Raw genomic sequence first — 20,239 nt, forward strand, 5'->3', positions numbered from 1 at the left:
ACACTGAAGGTAAAATTGCAGCAGGATATGCCTCTGAAACTCCCTTTTGAGGCTTTTGAAATGCTTGTATGAAGGACTCCATTTAATCCTAATATACTGAGACAAGAAATAATAAATTCATTTCAGCTTCCAGATTACTTCAGGCAAGCAGAACTAGTTTAGCCCATATTTTTTCCCCCAATACTTAGTTAAAATTCTATTGTAAAGGGAAATAATCTTGCTTTATTCTTCCATTGGAGTAGGAATAGACATCATAAGGATATGATTAACTAAACGCTGAAGAGGTTTCCCAGCTAGTGGGACAAAATCATATATTCCTGACACACTTTAAATGCTCTATTTGGTGATGGACCTGTGTAGCTCCCTCAGGACCAATATAAAATTTACCACATCCTTTCTTTGAAGGGTGCTTCTCAAATGTTTGCAGAGTCTACCAGCAAATTTGGCTATTAATGTTCTATTTTTCTCTCTTAACTTTCCCAAGGACTTTCCGAACAAAGACTGATTTCAGAGTATCCCAGTAGATCTTGGGAAGCACATCTCATGCTTACTTTAACATCATTCCCAGCCAACAGCAAAAACACTCATCAAATAGATGTGGAGACAAGCAAAAGAAAAAAAAATCTCAGAACATTCTTTAATGTTTCCTTACTGGAGACTCAGCTTTGCTAATGTGCACAGTGCATTTACACCTGGAGAGCATTTAAGACTCTCTCATGCCTTACTTTGCTACTGCTACTCTCAGGTGCAGGAAGCCTGAGCTTCCTCTATTAAATATTTTTGCAAAGATTGACATGACATTAGCAGTGACGTATGGCCAAAATGAAAGAAATGGCTGTAGAGAATTAAGCCCTGTAGCCCACCTGAAGCTGAAGTGTACCGTTATCTGGACAATCTTAGAAAATTACCTTTTTTCCCCCCTCTCTTCTTTGCAGACGACTCTGTGTTTGGCTAAAGAGATCTGTCCTCAGAGGCAGATGCCAATAAACTCACTGGAGTCAAATACATCTGGTCACTGTTCCTCACCAGGAGGAATTTATTTTCTCATTTTCTCAGTTCTCATTCTGTTCTATACATCACATGTGGAGAAGAAAGAGGAGAGCAGAGCATCATTTTTTGGTGACTACAGCTCATCCTGCCTCGAGGACAACACTTGGTCCTCTTCTGTGCATCCAGTGGTTTTTCTTGTGATGCACAAGAGCCTGGGGATCAGTTTGGAATTTGCTTTTTTGTTTCAATTCTGCATATCTTATGCAAGGAGCACAACAGCTGATGATGTAGTCAGATGCTTCCTACCAGAGGACCTACACATTTTGGAAATTTTTGGTATTTGATATGTCATATTAATTTTGACCAAAGCTGCGAGTTCTTGTCAGCCATGTTATTCTCCCACCACTTCATGCATGATGTTCTGGAAACCCAGGCTCGCCTACTAGAGAGAGCAATCAAGTTACTCCCTAATTAGCTCAGTATGAGTCACGGATGGTGCCATTCCAGATGCAAATCCTTTTTTGCTCTTTATACCATGAAGGTTTGAAAAAAATCCAAACAAAGTTGCAAATCCAAACAACGTCTAATTGACGTTGGGCCCGGTCGCAGGAGGCAATCGAGGCACCCGTCAGGAGGGGCCGGGCCCTGTCTCTGCCGCCGGCGGGCAGGGTCACGGTTCGGCCGCTCAAAACGCAGCTCAACGCCTAAGAATCAGGGTAGTGGAATAAGGAAGGACCCTGTGCTTGCTTCTCCAAGCTGCTTTATTTCTTTCCCATGCCAGAGCGATGCCGGGGCGGTGCTGCTTGGAACCGGCAGCGTGGATTCTTTCCTGCGGTGGCAGCAGCGCCGACTCGAGACAGACGACACAGGACTCGCAGGCAGCAGCAGTGGTGACAGTCTCTCTCCTCACGGCAGTGACAGTCTCTCTCTTGCCCCGTGGCAGGGGTCGTGGGAGCGATCCCTCTCTTGGCAGGAGCCGCGGCCACGCGGGAGGCGGCAGCAGCAGGAGCAGGCCGCGAGTGATGCCGCAAGCGATTTCCATCTCTGAGCAGGAACCGTGGCTGCACGGGCAGCAGCGGCACAGGCCGGGCCTTTATCATGGTGGAAAGCGGTGCCAGCTGCAGAGGGCTGCACTGCTGAGGGGGCAGGAGCAGCACAGGAGCCATGCAACTCGAAGCCAGGCAGTGGCAGAGAGTGGGGAGGCAGAGAAAACAGCGGCTTTTGTGTAAGACACAGCAGGAAATCGCGGGGGGGAGGTCAGAAGCTGAGAGAAGCTGCTTTTTTTAAAAAAAGCTCCAGAAAATTCCATGTCTGTGCATGCTGGTAGAGCCTGTGCACCTTTCTACTACAGAAATAAAATCGGTGACTTGCAGTCTCGGGAGATAGGGAGGAATACAAAGGATGGAAGGCTGGTATCATTCAATCCTAGCCAGAACGCTCAGAGTCTTCAAAAACAAGAAGATGCTGAATTATTCCTCAGGGAAGGTGCTTGGATGGCACAAACAGCTGTGGTTTCACACTGTGCTTGCACTTGGCTGCTACGTGGTTTATCAGATCTGAAGACAATGGCTACCTTGAGAACAGACCTCATCCACTCCTCCTGTGCCCCACAGAACACTGTCACCAGGACACCTCTACACCTCTAGGCCACCTGGCATCCAGTCATCCCTCCAAACTCTGGTCTCCTTTGGCAGTCTTGTCCTCTCTGTTACATTTGTATTTCCCTGCCTTGTGAGGTCACAGGTAACTCGGTACTTTCTTTCAAAACATCCATCATCTCTGCCTCAGAAAAGCAAGACAAAATGCTGTTGGACTTTGGTCACAGCAGCATGGCAGCCCATCCTTATTCCACATGAGCAGGAAGAACCACTCTGGAGTGTGAAGTTTTCAGAGTTAATGAGTCTATAAGCACAGCTAAAGCAATAGCTTCACTTTGTGTTCATTTTATTTTGACAGCTGTGCTTCAGCTGTGATTACACCCTGTGTACTAGGAAATGTGCTGTCTGCCTTCTAATGAACCCTTCATAATCAAAAACCTCAACTTAAGGCCCAGCAATTAAATATTCGGAAAGAAATGGACTGAGACCACCAAATCATAGACATGTTCTAAAACACAGAGATTAGAGAAGTGTTAATCATCCCCTGCAGTGTTTTGTGGTGACTAACTAGACAGAAAGAAACTCCAGCATTTGGGTTAAAACCAAAGCACCCCAGAAGATGCACACCAGGACAGCTCTCATGCAATCAGCTGGAAACACAGCCCACAGAGGATGAGCAGTAAAAATATACAACCCTTCCCCCCCTAGCAAATAATCATCATTATTCACCCAAAAAGTTATTTCCATGCTGAAATCCTGACCTCCAGCTCTAGTGTGGCTAATGGTGTTGGCCAAGGGTCAGCTGATGGATTGATCCATCACAATGTTCCCAGCCTGGAGGTAATTCCCAGAGTACCTCGATCTGCTACAGCAACTGCCACACCTCAGCAGCACACACAAAGCAAGGAGCTGCTTGCAAGACCCCCTAAGACCTGAGGCAGAAGAGTCTTGCTCCACTGACAGTGGAATAAGGGGTTTGGAAAACCAAAGCTGCTGGAATAAACAAAGTCATACAATAAAGGGTCTGATGTGTGGTGTTTAAGGATAGTCCAGATGGTCAGGGCTTAGTGGTGGTGACTGGGACACATCTTTGTTCTCTGTCACTGCTACATTCTGGAGCCAGATTCAACAGTTAGAAGTGTACAGCAGGACATGAAAAGGTTTACATGCAGGTCCTTTGTTCCTCTAAACGAGAACTCCCAGCTCAGCAGCTGGGAAGCCAGCCACTACAAGAGGCTGGACCCAAACCAATTTAGGGTGGTTAGCAGGAAAAGGATCAGTGTGCACCCTTCACCGCCTCTATCAGCTTATCCTGACAGCGTAGGAATGCTCAGGCATTAAAATCTAACTCTGCTAACATGACCATTGCAGCCTTCCTCAGCTGTTGTAGTCTATTGTCCTCAGCCCAAGTAGCAAACAAACCCTTTTCAAATAAATTTCAATTAGCCAGGCTTTCTTCTTGTTAAAGATCAAGGAAAAGCCCTAGAGAGTCCCATTAACATGCAAATGAGTAGATACACAAACATAGTTCTAATTCTAAATACAGATACATCCAGCAAGATTAACAGCTTTGCAAGAGACTGTGGTTCCCTGTTCATTGACACTCACTGCTGCCACTGAGCTTCCCCAGGGGCCCGAAAACCTCTGCATCTCTTTGCTGCAAAAAAGCCAAATCTCTGTGGACAAATCCCACCAGATCTTACAGTGTAAGTCCTAACAGAGAAGCAGGTCTGCAACTGCACCACGAGGTGGGACTGCAGAAATGGAGTCCAGGGGCATGCAGAAATGGGGTCCAGTCCATGGTGAAGTCCGTACCAGTGCTGTCTCTGTGAGGAGTTTTTGCTGTTCTGTTGTCATGCCCTGAAAAAGCACGTGAGAAAATTCTGCTGCACACCAGCAGCTCCATTCCCCTGAGCTGACATTGTCTTTATGCCCTTTCTTGATGATGTGTCTTGGGGACAAAGCTACTATCCAACCCAAAGCTTCCAGACAGCACAGAAGATCAGTGTCAGGAGCTCCACTGCAGCTCCAAATGTTATTTGCTTTCTCATTTTTGCTGTAATAAATCTGGTTTGACCCTCGTTTTTTTTAATTTGCTTTCAACAAGTTATTTAGCCTGGAAATTTCTTGAGTCAGTAATACTTTCCTACCTGACTAGAGTGTTTTGATAATTTCTAAATTAATAATTACAAAATTCTTGCAATTATTTAGAAATTAAATTAACACAATATAATTATTATATTAAAGAATTATCATTGTATATTATATAATAATATATAGTATATTATTATATATAATATATACTGTTATAGAATATATAATAGTATATATTATATTATATTATATTAGCACAATATAATTATTCCCATAGAATGCAAAAAATAATCTAAGTCTTTTATTGCATATTGTCAGAACAGCACGACAAGGTTCCCACCCCTACACTTTGTACAACCAAATTACTACAAAGGACTTTTAATTACAAGTCATTTAGGTCTTTAAGCAAATTTCTGCTGCTTATGATTATTTACCTCCAACCTTTCCACCATGCTGTGGGAACATTTGCTATTTTAATTTTTTTTATTTTGCACTGTGTTGCAAAAAGTCCGTAATGTTTTGATATTTCACAGTTTTCTAAAAGTATATTTTAAAATATATTTTCTATAAGCTTCTCCTCCTGTCAATGAGTTACAGGGCTCATGTTTTTTCAGACAGGAAGAGCATTATATTGCTGAATGTGAGCCACACAGCCTAAGTTTAAAACTTTGAATAGCAGAGTATAGACTAAACGTCTTCCTAAAACACAAATACCATATCATCTGAAACAAATTAAGGAGAGAGCAGCATAAACTAAATCACCAAATCACTGAAAAGCTTCAGTCTCTATTCACTGAGTTCTAAAACTGTGACAAGCTTCCATTCCTCTTTTTAGGCACTTTGATCTGTGTCTCACAGCCCTGTTCCAGAACACGGCACAGAACTATAATATTGAGATGTATTGGGTTTCATAGAGCCCAGAGAGCTGCAGACCCTGAAGACAGAACATTAGCACTGTTTAGCAGGCCTGGTCAGGAGAATTGCAGTCTGGCATTGCAGCAGATAACGCGGCTCCCACACCCACTGCAAACCCCATGTGATGACAGTCAGGGAAAACTGATCAAAATATGCTCTTCGTTTGCCAATGAGCCACTCAGAAATGGTCTGTGCCACTGGGACACTGCTTAAACCAGGGACAATGCTGCTGGTCTTTACCATGGATGCAGACTGTCTGAGGAGTCCCCTGGCAGGAATGATCCCTGCCAGAGACCTGCAAAAGAAAGACTATGATAGCCTCATGAGCCCTAAGACAGAACAGTTTAGCCAGGAAAAGCTTTGCAGCGCAATAGTGAGGTTTTACCTCTCAAGAAGTTGGAAAGTAAAAAGAAACTGCTGCTGTCAGAACACAAAAACAATATAAAGCAGCACTAGTTCTCCCAGTTTAATTCAATAACGCAATTTAGCTCTCTTGATTGGAAAGGAAAAGGGGTGGGGGGATAAGAAGAGACATCCTGGGGAGTCGCATCCATTTTTTCAGCTCCAGTGTGCCAATACTCCTGTGCCAGAAAAAGGTGTGGATTCAGCCCATGGTAGGAAATAGGAATTATCCATTTACATTCAAAGGGTTTGCTTTGTAAATATTATGTTTGTACTGCTTCAGGATGAATTTTACATTGATATTATTCATTTAAACACACAGAGAAATACCGAACAAAACCTGACAAATGCAAAAGGCAGAATAAGTTCTGAGGAAAGGCCATAGAATTTGGTACAAATATTTTAGCTCAGAAGATACTTGCAGGAATAAGGCACCAGTGGAAATTAATTGGAGACTTTTAAGAGACTCTGCAACAACAGAGGCAAAACCAACCCTCACATCTCCTGGGAATCCTGATTCAGCAGCAACTTCTCAGGCTGCTCAACCACAATAGAAATTGGTGGCCTCAGCCCATGCTAATATTCCTCTTGTAATATTTAAGATATGTTATGCTGCAATTCAATATTGATGCCCAAATCTGTTATTACCTTAACAGGAGATGGTTATAGGGTAATTTGAAAAGTAAGGCTTTTCAAGAATGGAGTTCTGTAGCTATATGAACCAAACCACTACCAAACAGCCCCAAACTGCTTTGAACAGATTTTTAACCATAGTAGAGTGTAGGGAGGGACAGACAAGCCCAATGACACCAAATCTTAATCTAGCCTAAATATATGTGGTTGGTTTGCCACATTAATGAACATGACATAATCTGATTGAATTTTCTTGATTCCTGGACTTAGACTCTGCAGCAAAACCAGCATTGCATGCATAGAAGAACTGTGGGTGGTTCTAATGTGCTGCAGTTGTTAGCCATAAACAGAATTTAATATTTAATACAGTCCCAGCTGTGGAACCTCTCAGCATGTCCACCCAGCTGCTCTCTCCACTTCACTGCAGCACTCAGGTCCCCCAGTTGTCCAGCTTGCACATAAACATGTGCTGTGCTCCAGCCTGGAACAACCTACAGCATTCTGTTCATAAAGAAATTTGAATGCAGGTGACAGGCTCTCCCTTGAGAGAGTACCAGAGAATGCCATGTCAGATTTTTGAGGTCTGGTGGTTTTTTCTGCTTGGGTTTGTTTTTTTGGTTTTTGGTTGTTTTTTTTTTTTTTTGTTTTGTTTGGTTTGGTTTTGGGTTTGTTTGTTTGTTTTTTGTTGTTCTTGTGGGGTTTCTTGGGGGGGTTTGTTTGCTTGTTTTTTGGGTTGGAGGGTTTTTTTCTTGTTTGGAGTATTTTTGTATTGTTTAAATTTTGTCAGGTTTTTTTCCTTCATCCTTGTTTCTTTTGCCTCAAGTGATTCCCCAAGGACTTATCACAATCAGTGGGAAATACCAAATCATCTTACACAAACTATTTCAGGAGGTGCTTTGGGCCTCTGTGATCCATCTCCACCCGAACACCTATGGAACCTGAAGGCACGTGATCACAGGTGGATGTCAAACCACATTGAAGCTGGTACATTAATTAGGGGCTTGGACAAGCTGTCATCTATCACAGAGGGGTAAATGCAACCAGAGCTACACTGGGCTGAAGTTCTGCTCTCCAGTAACACTCCTGTGTCAAAGAGGAGGAGTCTGTGCTTTGGGAATTGCAATTCCCTGCTGGACAGAAGAACAGCACAGTTCAGACCTACTTTCAGAATTTAAGAGGCAATCAATCTTGAGCCAGCCCCTGCATGAGGATGTATTTCTTTCCCAGTGCTGAAGGTCTCAGAATAATGGTCCATTACAGAGATACATTGGGAGAATTATTCAGGATGTACTCCAGAAAGGGAGCGGCCCTGCGAGATGGAGCAGGCACAGAATGGATGGTTAGGGACGGGTGAGGGGATGTGTGTGTGTGCAAGTTTATTCTGCAGATGGAAATATAGAGAAGAAAATGTCTTTTTTTCAGATTTATGGTATATAAAATGAAGATTAGACAGGGAAAAAAAAATCCTAACTAGAGATTTGAATATCTAAACACAGGAAAGACATGTTCTATTGCAGCTCAGAATTGCACATTTTTACAGAATATTTTTATAAGCTCACTCAGAAGTCTCAGTTTTACTTTCATTACCTTCTAATCTTCCTCTTAATGTGTAAATGTATTATTTGGCTGGTAATTTGCATTTATGTTCTAAAAACTGTTTGTGAAGGGATTTAAAATATTTTTATACAGAATTAAACTATAAAAAACCCCAAAACAATCAAAATGCTCTATCCTCATACAACCTTGATAAAAACTATTCAGGGTTTCTTTTCTTTGATGGTGGTTGGGTTTTTTTGGTTTGGGTTTGTTTGTAGGTGTGTTTGGGTTTTTGGGGTGTTAGGGTTGTCTGGAGTTTTTTTGCTGTTTGCTTGGCTACCATATTTTGTGAGGGTTTTTTTATTGTCAGCAGGGAATTCAGTCTAAACCTAAATTTATATCAGATTCATAATCATGTATTCAGGTAGAACTTCAGATAACTTTGGATATTCTTTATACACATGGATATGTAGCAATTGAACATAATACAAAAGGAAATTATTTTAATGCTTTGGGGGTATTTTACAAGAAACAGACATAGATCTTTGCACAAATTATTTCTATGCAATGAACTATTCTTATCCATTATGATGGGGTCAGCATGAAAGCAGCAGCAAACAGATGCACTCCCTCCTCCCCAGAGGTTTAGTGCATGTCAAAATTATGCACAGACATGCACAGGCTTTTCAAGCTGCTCAACCCAAACTTGATGACATTTAATCTCTAATGCATATGCAGAGTTCAGTGCCATCTCCTCCCCTACCTGAGTGCACAGGCTTGTATCCCTTGTATCTGTTACAGTCCAGGCTGATGCCTCTACCTTCACAAAATCACAGAATTGAATAAGGCTGGAAAAGACCTCTGAGATCATCCAGCCCAACCTGTCACTCAACACCGCCCTGTCACCCAGCCCATGGCACTGAGTGCCACATCCAGTCTGTCCTTAAACATCTCCAGGATGGTGACACCTCCCTGGGCAGCCCCTTTCAATGCCCAGTCACCATTTCTGTGAAGAATTTCTTCCTAATATCCAGTGAGAACCTGCCTTGGCATAGCTTGGGGCTGTGTCCTCTTGTTCTGTCACTGCTCACTGGGAGCAGAGCCCAACCCTCACCTGGCTGCACCCTCCTGTCAGAGATTTGTAGAGTGATGAAGTCTCCCCTGAGCCTCCTTTTCTCCAGAATAAACATCCCTCAGCTGCTCCTCATGAACCTTATGGTCCAGACCCTTCACCATCCTTGTTGCCCTCCTCTGGACACACTCCAGCAGCTCAAGATCCTTCCTAAACTGGGGGGGTCCAGAACTGGACACAGCCCTCGAGGTGTGCCCTCACCAGTGCTAAGTACAGGGGAAGTATGACCTCCCTGCTCCTGCTGGCCACTGTTCCTGATCCAGGCCAGGGGCCATTGGTCTTCTTGGTCACCTGGGCACACTGCTGGCTCATGTTGAGCCTGCCAACAGCCAGCACCCCGATGTCCCCTTCTGCCTGGCCATTGTCCAGCCACTCTGTCCCTAGCCTGTAGCTCTGCAGGGAATTGTGGCCAAAAAATGAGGACGCAGCACCAGGTCCTGTTAAACCTCATATTTTTGGATTTGGCCCATCTGTCCAGCCTGTTCATACATGGGGAAGCCCAAGAAGTGCCTGCCATGCTCAAAACAACACACTGATAACTAAACCAGCTGAATTATTACTCATGGAAGCACAAACTCTTAAGACATCTCTCCGACACAGGTGTTGGAGTTACACCTAAAGCTGTGGAGAGTGGGTCAGTCATCTGCACAAGAATCCATTGCCAGTCACCTGAGAGCAAATCCATCCTCAGCATGTCAGTCATCAGTGAAGAAGTGCAGAAGCTTTAGAGAAGGTGGAGAGGCAGCCTGGCTGAGCCTAACACATTTCAGCAGTCTGCCTGAGGACCATTTGCAGCAATTTGCACAGCAGCACTCAGATTTCCTGCATTTCTCTCAACTTTATGTGACTGAAGCCCTGTTATCAGGTTCAATTAGTACCCAGAAGGCTGACATTTTCTCCATCCAAAATAATCCTCCTCTGCCTTCCAAGGGAGGTGACAAATGCACAGCTGCAGTTTTGCTCTGGACAGTCCTTTGGTGGCACTTGGCTGACACCTGTTGACACAGTTCCACAGTCAGTCACGACACAACCACTGCACTGATGTTTTTCTCCATTCCCTTTCAATTTCTAATTATTGCTTGAAAGCTTTTTGAAGATAAAGACATGTTGGAGAAATGCTGTGCATTATCAACTCTGCTCAATGGCACTTTCTTGAGGACATCAGTCCTAGGTTACCCAGTGAGATAAGAAGCAAATTAAATAGTTATCCAATTTTACCAGATGCAAGAATAAAGACTAAAGAAGGATACAACACCTGGCACAGCACTGAGGAAATACGTTTTTCTGCTGACACCTTGGTTTTAGCTGAAGGAGGCTCAGATTGACACTTGGGTGGGGGACTTGCCCCTTTCTCTAAAAGATGATCTGAAGAACTGGAGTTTGATACCAGCATGGAGAGACTTTTCATCCTCCTTATGAAATTCTAATTTCCTTAACTCCAGCAGTTCGTTCTTAGTGACCAGAACCGGGTGCTTCAGACTCAGAGCAGTTTGTGACTATATCTATGGGCAGCTGTTTTAATTTATCATAAGTTCTATTTACCACTAGTTCTCAAAACAAAGCACAGATCCATCTTGGGCATAGAGTTACATATTGCACTGGTACATAAAAAGGCTGTCACTAAAAAAAAAAAAAAAAAAAAAAAAAAAGATGGATTTTGAATGATTTGCAGTATCAATTTACATTGATTTGACCCATTGCAGTATTCTTAATATTCTCCAGGAAAGAGCAAGCTATAGTCAAATGCTAATAAGACACAAGCACAAGCTTTTGAAATTTCTGCTTGGATTTAGGGTCACACTGCAAAAGAAATAGAAGAAAACCCTATAGACTGTGACTAGGAAATACAAGAGCAGCGTTTACATCATCACTGGCACTTGGATCAGCCACATCTTCCTTCTGCCAGGTATTTGTCTGTATCTGCTGTCACTGGACTGCTAGGATTTGGCTGTGGAAAAGCCATCTGGGGGCTCTGAACAGCACTAGAGAATGCACCACCCAGCTGCTTTTCTTATGCCTAGAAATTATCCAGCTATAAAAAACATTTCTGAGGTGTCTGAGAAAGGGATTCTTCTCCATTAGTCGGTCACCCTCATGGAAATCTTTGTCTGTTCATTTATTTGCATTCATATTACAGAAAATATTGCTGCAAGCAATTTCAGCATCCCTGCAGAGCCTGCTTTGTTCTGACTCTACAAAGCAGGAAAACACACATCATTTCTGCTTATCAGCCAGCAACCTTTAAGAGGTGGGATCACTTTTTTTTGCCAAATTATCATTTGTTTGTTTAATTTGTCACTGCTTTTCTGACTTCAACAAATCCATGCTTTGGTAGATCTCAATGGTTTAGTCCAGCCTTCAAAAGCCCTGAAAGCAGGAATGGGTCACACATACCTACCCACCACAGCAAGAAAATTATTAGATTTCAAAAAAATGGAATATGACAATATGACAGAAGTAAAGAAAAATAAGTTCCATCATGGAGAAAGAACAGACAAGATGAATGCCCTTTCCAGCAAATGCAATTTTGATATCACAATATACACATTCTGCCAGGGTCACAGCTAAACACTGGCTTTTCAGATAGAAATGGAGAGCCTAAGAACCTCTGAAAGGCAGCAATCTTTCCAGCTGGAGTATCCAGCTGCAAGCAGTTGCTCCATACAAATTATACAAGAGAGGGGAGATGGGAGAAGTAACCCTTCATTCATTCAACCTTCCTCATTTCTAATGCAATGTGAGCTCAGGCATACAGGAAAATAAAATGAGCAAAAATTTCGTGTCACAACAGTTAAACTGCTACCAAAAAAAAAACAAACAAAAAAAACCAAACAAGTGCAGAGCACGGACTTTCAGTCCAAGAACTACTTTAAAGAAAATACACAACAAATAATAATGAAAGAAAATGTTTGTCAGAGACAAAGAGGCAGACCCCAGACCAGGTCTAGTTTAAAATGTTGTAAAGCAGGTCACTGTTGACAATCTGTAGAGGTGTCTGAAATGCATAACTCCAGGAAAATGAAAAGAAAAGGAAAGATCTCATTAGCTACAAGGATCATGCCCTGTTGAGTACACCCGCACTTTGAAAAATTACCTTTGATAGAAGTAATATTGTAGGTTGAGTGACTAAGGTTTTCATTAGGCAGGAGCTTTATTCTGCTATTCCAGCAATATCAAGGCCTTAAAAGTAGTAAGGAAGAGTGTCATACTTTGAAGAATCTTGTCCAGTTTTGCTCTGCCCCAGTTATGGCAATCCCCCTGTTCCCAGTTATAACTAGAGGTATTCCAGAATATATAAAATATCTTCATTACATGAACCAGCCAATTCCACAGCTAGACAGGAAACACATTTGGGGCATTTATTGTACCAATGTTGCAGCACGATTTTAGCAGAGATCCAAAACACACCTTTGGAATAGTTTTCAGGAGAGTCAGACTTTTGCATGTGCGATATGAAATATTATAATCACCTCAACAGGAAGTCAATCCATTAGTTACTAGAAAACCTCTACAAGCTCCAAGACTTGGGGTTGAATTCCAGTTGTGTTTAAGTTCTCAGAAATGCATTCAATGAATTATAAATCTTTTATAATTTTATAAATTATATATCTGGTTATAAAACCAGATATTTGTGGGAGCATTTTTAGTCTTCCCTTGTGGAAGGGGAAGGCTTCTTTCAATCTTCAAATGTGCCAAGCACTGCAGGTTGCTGATGATTTGGAATTCTCCCTACAGTTCCTCAGAGGTGTCTCCTCATAGTCATGTTTGTAAAGTCACCCATGATCTTTTCCCCTTGTAGAAAACCTGCAGTGACTTGTGGATTTTGCTCTTTTTTCCTTTTAGACTGGCTGTTCTCGATCTAATGAAAGAGCAACAGGGAGCACCTGATTGATGATGTAATATTTAATTGCATCATTCTGGTTTCAGTTACAGCTGTAACAACACTGAGTTCCTGCATGAGGTAAACCTCCCTCTAAGGGAATGCCTGAAAAATTGACCCCTCAAAGAGAGTGTAAAATGTGCCTAAAAGAGTAAGGTATTTACCAAGTCTTAACTTCCCACTGAGAAGAAGCCCCAGGGTACACAGACCTATGTGCTGGGGGCTGTAAACCCCAGCTGTTTGGCTCTAGGACATCCCTGTCTTCTGAGGATGCTAAGAAAGAAGGATGAAGATGGCAGGAATCAGTGTTCAAAGTAGAAATGCATTAAACAGAGAGAGCAAACTTCAAGTGGCAGAAGCTCCTTGTTCAGAGGACAGAGAGGGAATGGTTATGAACTCACTTCTGGTGAAAATGGTTTCAAATAAAGCACTACAAGAGGTAACATTTTACTTATTAAAACAAGAGGTGGAACATTCATTTCTAAATTACAAATGACCTGAGACTTAAGCTCTCAGCACCTGACCATCAAATTTAGATTTCAGCCCTTGTACATAATTTACCATAATTACAGTGCAGATATTTAAATGCATATTGATTTTATCAAACAATGAATACTTCAAGAAGGTTAAGCCTCTGAAATGAACATAAATATTTCTGAAATTAGTTCTGATTTCTGGAGACCTTAAGGCTAATGTTCAGCATTACCAGCAATCCATGAGCAGCCAGAAGGTCTGAAAGTACATTCAGGACAACTTGGAAAAATCAGGACATCCAAAATATTACCACACATGGGTGAACACTTAAATTCCTTACTCTCATTACTCTTTGCTCCTAATCAGAGAGAAGTGGGAATAGCTGTGCAGAAGAGGGAGAGAGGGATGAGATGGCTCTTGCTGCCTGTTCTAAACCCCTGTGTCAGATTTTCCAGCCTTTCTGAGACAAGGACCACTGGCAGATCATCACATTCAGAAATTCAGGTTAGAAAGGTTATGAAGGCAGCAGCTGCATCTCTCACTGATGCTCCAGGACCAGCCTAGAACAGCTCCTGGGATTTGGGACTCAGTTTCTCTTTCCCTTTGGGAGCTTGCCCTGCTTTTGCCCTGTGATTTATTCCAGCAGAAAGCTGCCAGCACCAGGTGCCATAACCTTCCTCTACAACCTTGCCCACAGGCATTTGGTTTTTTCTTATAGCAATGTGACAGGTTATGCTGCTGCCTTTGGAGGATGCACTGAGTGAGCAGACACTGCATCACTCAAAAACTGTGTCCTTCCCAAGGCCTGCTTTGAGACAGTAACCCAGGTGCATGTCCTTGAGGACTGTAAATGTAATCACTGCACAAGTGTAGAAGAAATATTGAAGGTCAGAAGCACTAGGAACTGCAGGAGAGTTAGTGATTGCTCAGTGGCAAGGAAAAAAATAATTAGCCTTTCCAGAGATTTCCAAAGAAATCCTGATGTGTTATGGGACCTGTTTTAGATCCTGCCTCCTAAAAGGATTAGATCATCTATCAGAGGTGCCTGCACTACAAACTTCCTTTTATCATACACACACCAAAGATCAGGTGAGAGGTTTAATAAAACACTAAATGGAACAAAATGCCAAAGAAACTAAGCTATAATTACATCTGAAGATTTTTCCTTGCTTAGCAGGAAACCTTTTCATTATACAGTTTTTACATTTTGAAGGCAGCTGAGTTCTCACTTAAGTAGTGACACATAAAACAAAGAAACCAAAACATTCAGAAAGAAAGGCAAAGGTTTGTCACCAAATCCTGCATATTTGTTATCCTAAAAAAGCAAGGTTGAGAGGAAGTAGGAGAAATCCTAGTCTGAAAAATAGATTGCTTTCCCTCCCTCATGGTGAGGGTGGCCCAGACCTTTGAAATATTGTGGTTTTGCTGGGCTGTGGGGTCCATTCCAGCTAGCTATGGACCCTTGCCCACACAATAATTCATAGACAAAAGTAAAAGATTGAGAAGCGCTCTTCTCCACGTGGGAAATGTTCTCCTTTATTCCAAGAGACACACCAGGTGGACAAACCCATGGGAGAAAGAGAGTGTTCCCTGGTGGCAGGGGACTTTTATACTCCGGGATGGGGACAGAGGGAGAGGTCCATAGGCAATGGGATACCAGTGAGGAGTGGATAGGGGAGGGGTAACCCAGGGGAGACCACCAGGGGGTACTGGGGTGGGTGAGGGAAAGGCCTGGTGATGGGGGAAAGAGATAACAAACCATGTGATATAACATAAGCTATTCAGTGCAATATAAAAACTATTCTGTGCAAATTCCCAATGACCCAGTGCAAAAGAACAACTAAATAACCTCGTGCAACACAACAGACCTTTACTTGGGAGAAAATTGGCATAATTTCTTTCCAGTCAACCAATTAAAAGAGGAGAGCTCTAGAGTCCCTAAGGCTCTGATTATTTCATCCTGTGCTCCTGCAGAAATCTTAGTCACCATGGGGTAAAGTTACCATGATGCGTGTCCTGAAGGACATATTAATAGTGAAACACTAGTACTACAATTTAATAGGATTAGCTGAGATTGCTGTAATACATTTTACAGATGGGGAAACTGGGACACAGGCAGACTTAATTTTAAGCAACTAAATCTGTATTTTGGCACCAAAGCAACCTGATTCTCACTAGTGCAAAACACTTAACTCCCACGTTTCAAAGAGCTACAGTTCCCTGTTCATTTTTCCTGGAGGAAATGCCACACCTCTTTCTGGCTCCTACACTGCTCCTGAGATGTAAATCAACACCTAGCAAGGTATGTCAGGACCAGATTCCAAGCCTGTGTGCATTACAAAAGAGATTTCAACCAAAGTAATGGGCCTGTCTTGCAGGAAATTCCTACAGCTACTTTATGGGATCACACCTTCTCTGTCCCTCCCTTGATACTGCTATTCTCCACCTCTGATCAGAACTGGAGTATTTTTCTCCCTCCTGCTTTCAACATCTATGGACTAATACTTTTCTCCTCTAAACTGAAACTTGCTCCAGTGAAACCAAGGTTGCTCCAGTGCAAAATTTGACTCCCTGCTGTGAGATTTGATTTTCCCCCTCTCTTCAAGTAATTTCTCTTCCTTAATTTCTTTACTTTTAGCTCATTGCTCTTCAGGGAAGAGAGCAGCACCAATTCTCCACCTTGCTAGCAGAGCTCTAAACTGTTAAATTATAAAAACCAAAATTGTCAAAGAACACCATGACTGAGTTTCCACAGTCACAAAAGAAGAGCAAAGCAAGTTTTTATTCAGTACTGTATACTAAATCTTACCATCCCTGTTACATTATTCATAGTTACATTTCTAGTACCTTAAACTGCCACAATATGTGCTGATCCTTACTTGCATTGTATTTTTATTGCATTCTTATTCAGCAAACTGAAAATGATCCTGGGCTGTTCTCTTTCTGTGCAAACTCCAGAAGCATTCACATTCTTCTGCAGGGCAGGCTACAGCACCTTCATTATCACCTGGCTCCTCTTGGTGATAATGTCCAAATTCTCAGACATCACTTTTTCCCAGTTCAAGAGGCCAAATTAGCACCTTGCTTTCCATCTACCACAGCTATTAAAACAAATTTATTCTCCTGCAGAGCATCCCTGTCCCCCACCAGACCTAATTTGACTGCTGTAGGCCCGGAGCTGGAGAAGGAGAGTCGCATTTCTGCCAGCTTAGCAGCCTCCAAGCTATGGATCCATCACCTCTCACAGAACCTGACAGCTCCAGTCAAGGAAGAGTTTCTCACTCTTTGCTGACATCCTTCCCTGGCCTCCTCCACAGACCCAGCTCAGCACTGGTGACCTCTGTCAGCCACCAGCTCCTGTGAGAGTGTGGACACACTGAGAAAATAAAAGCCCTAGTGCCATTAGCACTGCTCTTTGAACAAGGTTGGTGCTGCACTGAATGCCCGATGAAATAAATTAAAATCTACTCTTTTGCTTTCACAGGGTTAAGTAGAATGAATTTTAGAAGCTCCTTTACTTTAGAAGCTGTAAATCCCAGCTGGTTAATAAAAGTAGTAAATAAGCTTACAGTTGCACTTTTTCTTGTTGCTGTTAACTCTGAGCTCCCTCCAGATGAAGAGGCAGTAGGTTAATTGTACATGCTTTTCTTGCTGGCTCCACGTCTCTACCAGTACTGGGGGGAAAAGAGAGGAGGTGGTGGGTCCTGGTGGTTCTAAGCCCTCCACCCCTCTGGCTGTTGCCAAATGAATATTTCTTTCCTAGTGAAAACCCTGGGAGAACACAGCAGGGACCCACATCCTCCAGAGGAAAGGCACCAATGCCCTCAAAGCTCCTCAAAGCTGCCAGGTCCAGATGGCTCCAACACACACAGCCTCAGAGCAGCTCAATCCCAACAGCAGCTCTGCATCCTCAGCAACTCAGCCCTGGTGTTTAAATATATTTATAGTCATGGATACTACCCATTACATAAACACACACTCTCCTGTCAAGCAGTTAGAGATAATCCTCCTACAAAGCCACAGCAGTGGTTCCTGCAAATGTGGATAAAGCTAAATATTATTTATACGTGTGTATCATAAGTATAGAAAGGAGGAAGTGGGAACTCTCCTTGCAAGTTTCCTTAAGTTTCTTAACAAAATTATCACCTGTCAAATAATAACAAAAGAAAATAAACATTTACTTCTTAGTGGTGATTTAAGCACTTTGCCTTGTGTGGATCTGTATTTGTGGAAAAAAAAAGTAGGAGTAAAGAACTACTCCAGTACACACAGCCCCAGTGCAGGAGCCAGCAGCTCCCTTTGAGCTTTGGCTTCACAAAGGTTGAGGGAACAGATGTCCAAGGCCACAGACACAAAGTCAGAAATCATCAGGAGATCCAGCGGATGGAGGAATTTAACATCACATCAGTGCAGCCTCTTTCCCCCCACAGCCTCTCACAGTGACCAACTGATGTGCCAGCCAAATATGATTAATAAAAAACAGACTTAGAAGTGGCTGAATACAGAAATTCAGCACTTGGAAACTTTCCAACAGCCAAGACTAATCAAAAGAAATTACAACATTCAGTTGTCCCAGCAGGACAGTGAGACATTAATCACAATGTGAGGTCACAGTCATGTCCAGACACCCCAGTAATGGTCATGATCCTTTTGTGGTCTGTCCTACCCAGCTCTGCAGTGCCTTGTGGCCATTCCACCTGAAAGTTCTGCACTCTTGACACATCACCTTCATTATCATCTGCCCCTCCTGGTGTTTGTCACCCAGTCCTCCAGCATTTTTGCCTCATTTCAAGAAGCCAAATTAGCATCTTGTTTTTCCACTACCACAGCCATTACAGAAAATTTATTCTGCTGCAGGGCATCCATGTTCCCCCATCAGAATTCCTCTGTGCCTTGTAGTCCCACAGCTGGAGAAGGAGAGTATTCCATCTCTCCCAGTTTAGGAACCCCTGAGCTATGGATCCATCACATCTCACAGCACATTGGTCAGGCTGGTCACCCATACAATCACTACTGGCACATGAAAAGCCAAAATTTGTTCAGGAGCACCACAGCATTTCATGAGATGATGCTAGGTTTGAGGCATTTCTTTTTCTTCTTTGCTACCACAACACATCAGGGAAAAACAGATGCCACACACAGAGGAGAGATCACTGACACCAATTTCTGTGACTGTTAGAGGGAATTTACAGCCTTTTCTATCATGTAACCCAGAATTCCTCCATTCTCCATACACATATCGATTAACTCAGATTAAAAACTACACAACAACATATAGAACTCTCTTGAAGTGCATTGTTTGTGCTTTTTACATGAGCACAGTCTCTGTTTCTTTAACAAGGATTCTTTTGGTTTTACCCACACCACCTCTCACCAGTGGTTTCTCAAGTCCTCAGTCCTGTAAAAGAGACAGAGCCTGTGGAGTTTGGAAAAAAGGGCTTCTCCAACATAGGGCTTCTCAGCACTGCTGTCCAGAGGATTCTCAGTAAATTGGCACTTGTGTGTATTTTTTAAATTCTAAATATGTACCAACATGAGCACAGTCATTATGAAGTACTTAGGGATGTTCAGCAAATTAGAAGGCTGAGCTAGATGAACTTTCCCTAACCCTTATAAAGAAAATTCCCTACTTTAGCACAAAGTGCTGTGTTGTCTATTATCCATCACATCTCACTATTTCTTCCATGTACTTAAAGAAATCCCTGATTACTTGTAGATATGAAGTCAGGTTCTTTACCTCTTTAATTTACAGAATAGTTATAACAGAAAATGTGTATCATCAAATAACAAACAAATTACTCTGTAATTATGAAACTGCCTACAGAGAATTCCTTATACACTCTCAAAATGAAATCTGAACTTCAAACACCAGAATAAGAAGATATATTATTTAAAAACTAATTAGAAGAACTAATGTACAACAGAGAATGACACAGAAGACTATAAGTTCTTGTAAGCTTCCATTTTGCCATTAACATTTTAACAAGAAAAAAAATCCTAATTTAAAAGAGACCATAACTTTGACATCAGTGGTATTATTTGGCAATTTAAATAATTTCTTTCATCTTCATAAAAAAATTGCACAGAGTTTGGTTAACAATCTCATAACGTGATTTCAAATACATCATTAAGAGTGGAATCTGAACCAACCCTCTCAACAGCACAAAACTATTTTGCAGCACCTGTGCAAAAAAATGTCATTGTACCAGAAGACCAAAAGCAGCATCAATTTCTATGGAAGAAGAAATTTCTCAATCAGATCTTCCATTAGAAATAGAAGATGGGGACCTTGAGTGATGCATTACCCATCCTCCAGCTCTGTCCTGAACCCAGGTATTGCTGAGGAGATGCTTTGTTTTAAACACAGTGATGGTTGCAATACCCTTAACCCAAAAACTCCTGTTCTCACCTCATCTCCTGTCCAAGTGCTTTGCTGAAACAGACAATACTCAAGTAAATTCGCTTACAGTTTTTCATCTGAAAAGCTGTTAAGTTTCCCAAAAGCTGTTAAGCTTTGTCAGAGACACATTCAACGGAGGGGAAATACTCTGCAGAGCAAGAGTACTTCATTTACCAACATCCACA

At 42.2% G+C, this 20,239-nt stretch overlaps 1 long non-coding RNA gene across 2 annotated transcripts in view; it reads right to left on the bottom strand.

Moving 5' to 3' along the window:
• Positions 1-2,082: 2,082 nt before the first annotated feature.
• The window catches only part of LOC135284272 (uncharacterized), a 35,384-nt gene continuing 17,227 nt past the window's right edge, over positions 2,083-20,239 (bottom strand). The window contains exon 4 of one of the 2 annotated variants that reach the window (XR_010349699.1): positions 2,083-4,448. This is a non-coding gene — a long non-coding RNA (uncharacterized LOC135284272). Of the gene's footprint in view, positions 4,449-10,104; positions 10,296-20,239 lie in introns of those variants that run through there. The other variant, XR_010349697.1, reaches the window with a different exon arrangement.

Source organism: Passer domesticus, chromosome 20 (genome assembly GCF_036417665.1).
Source record: "Passer domesticus isolate bPasDom1 chromosome 20, bPasDom1.hap1, whole genome shotgun sequence".
NCBI lineage: Eukaryota > Metazoa > Chordata > Aves > Passeriformes > Passeridae > Passer > Passer domesticus.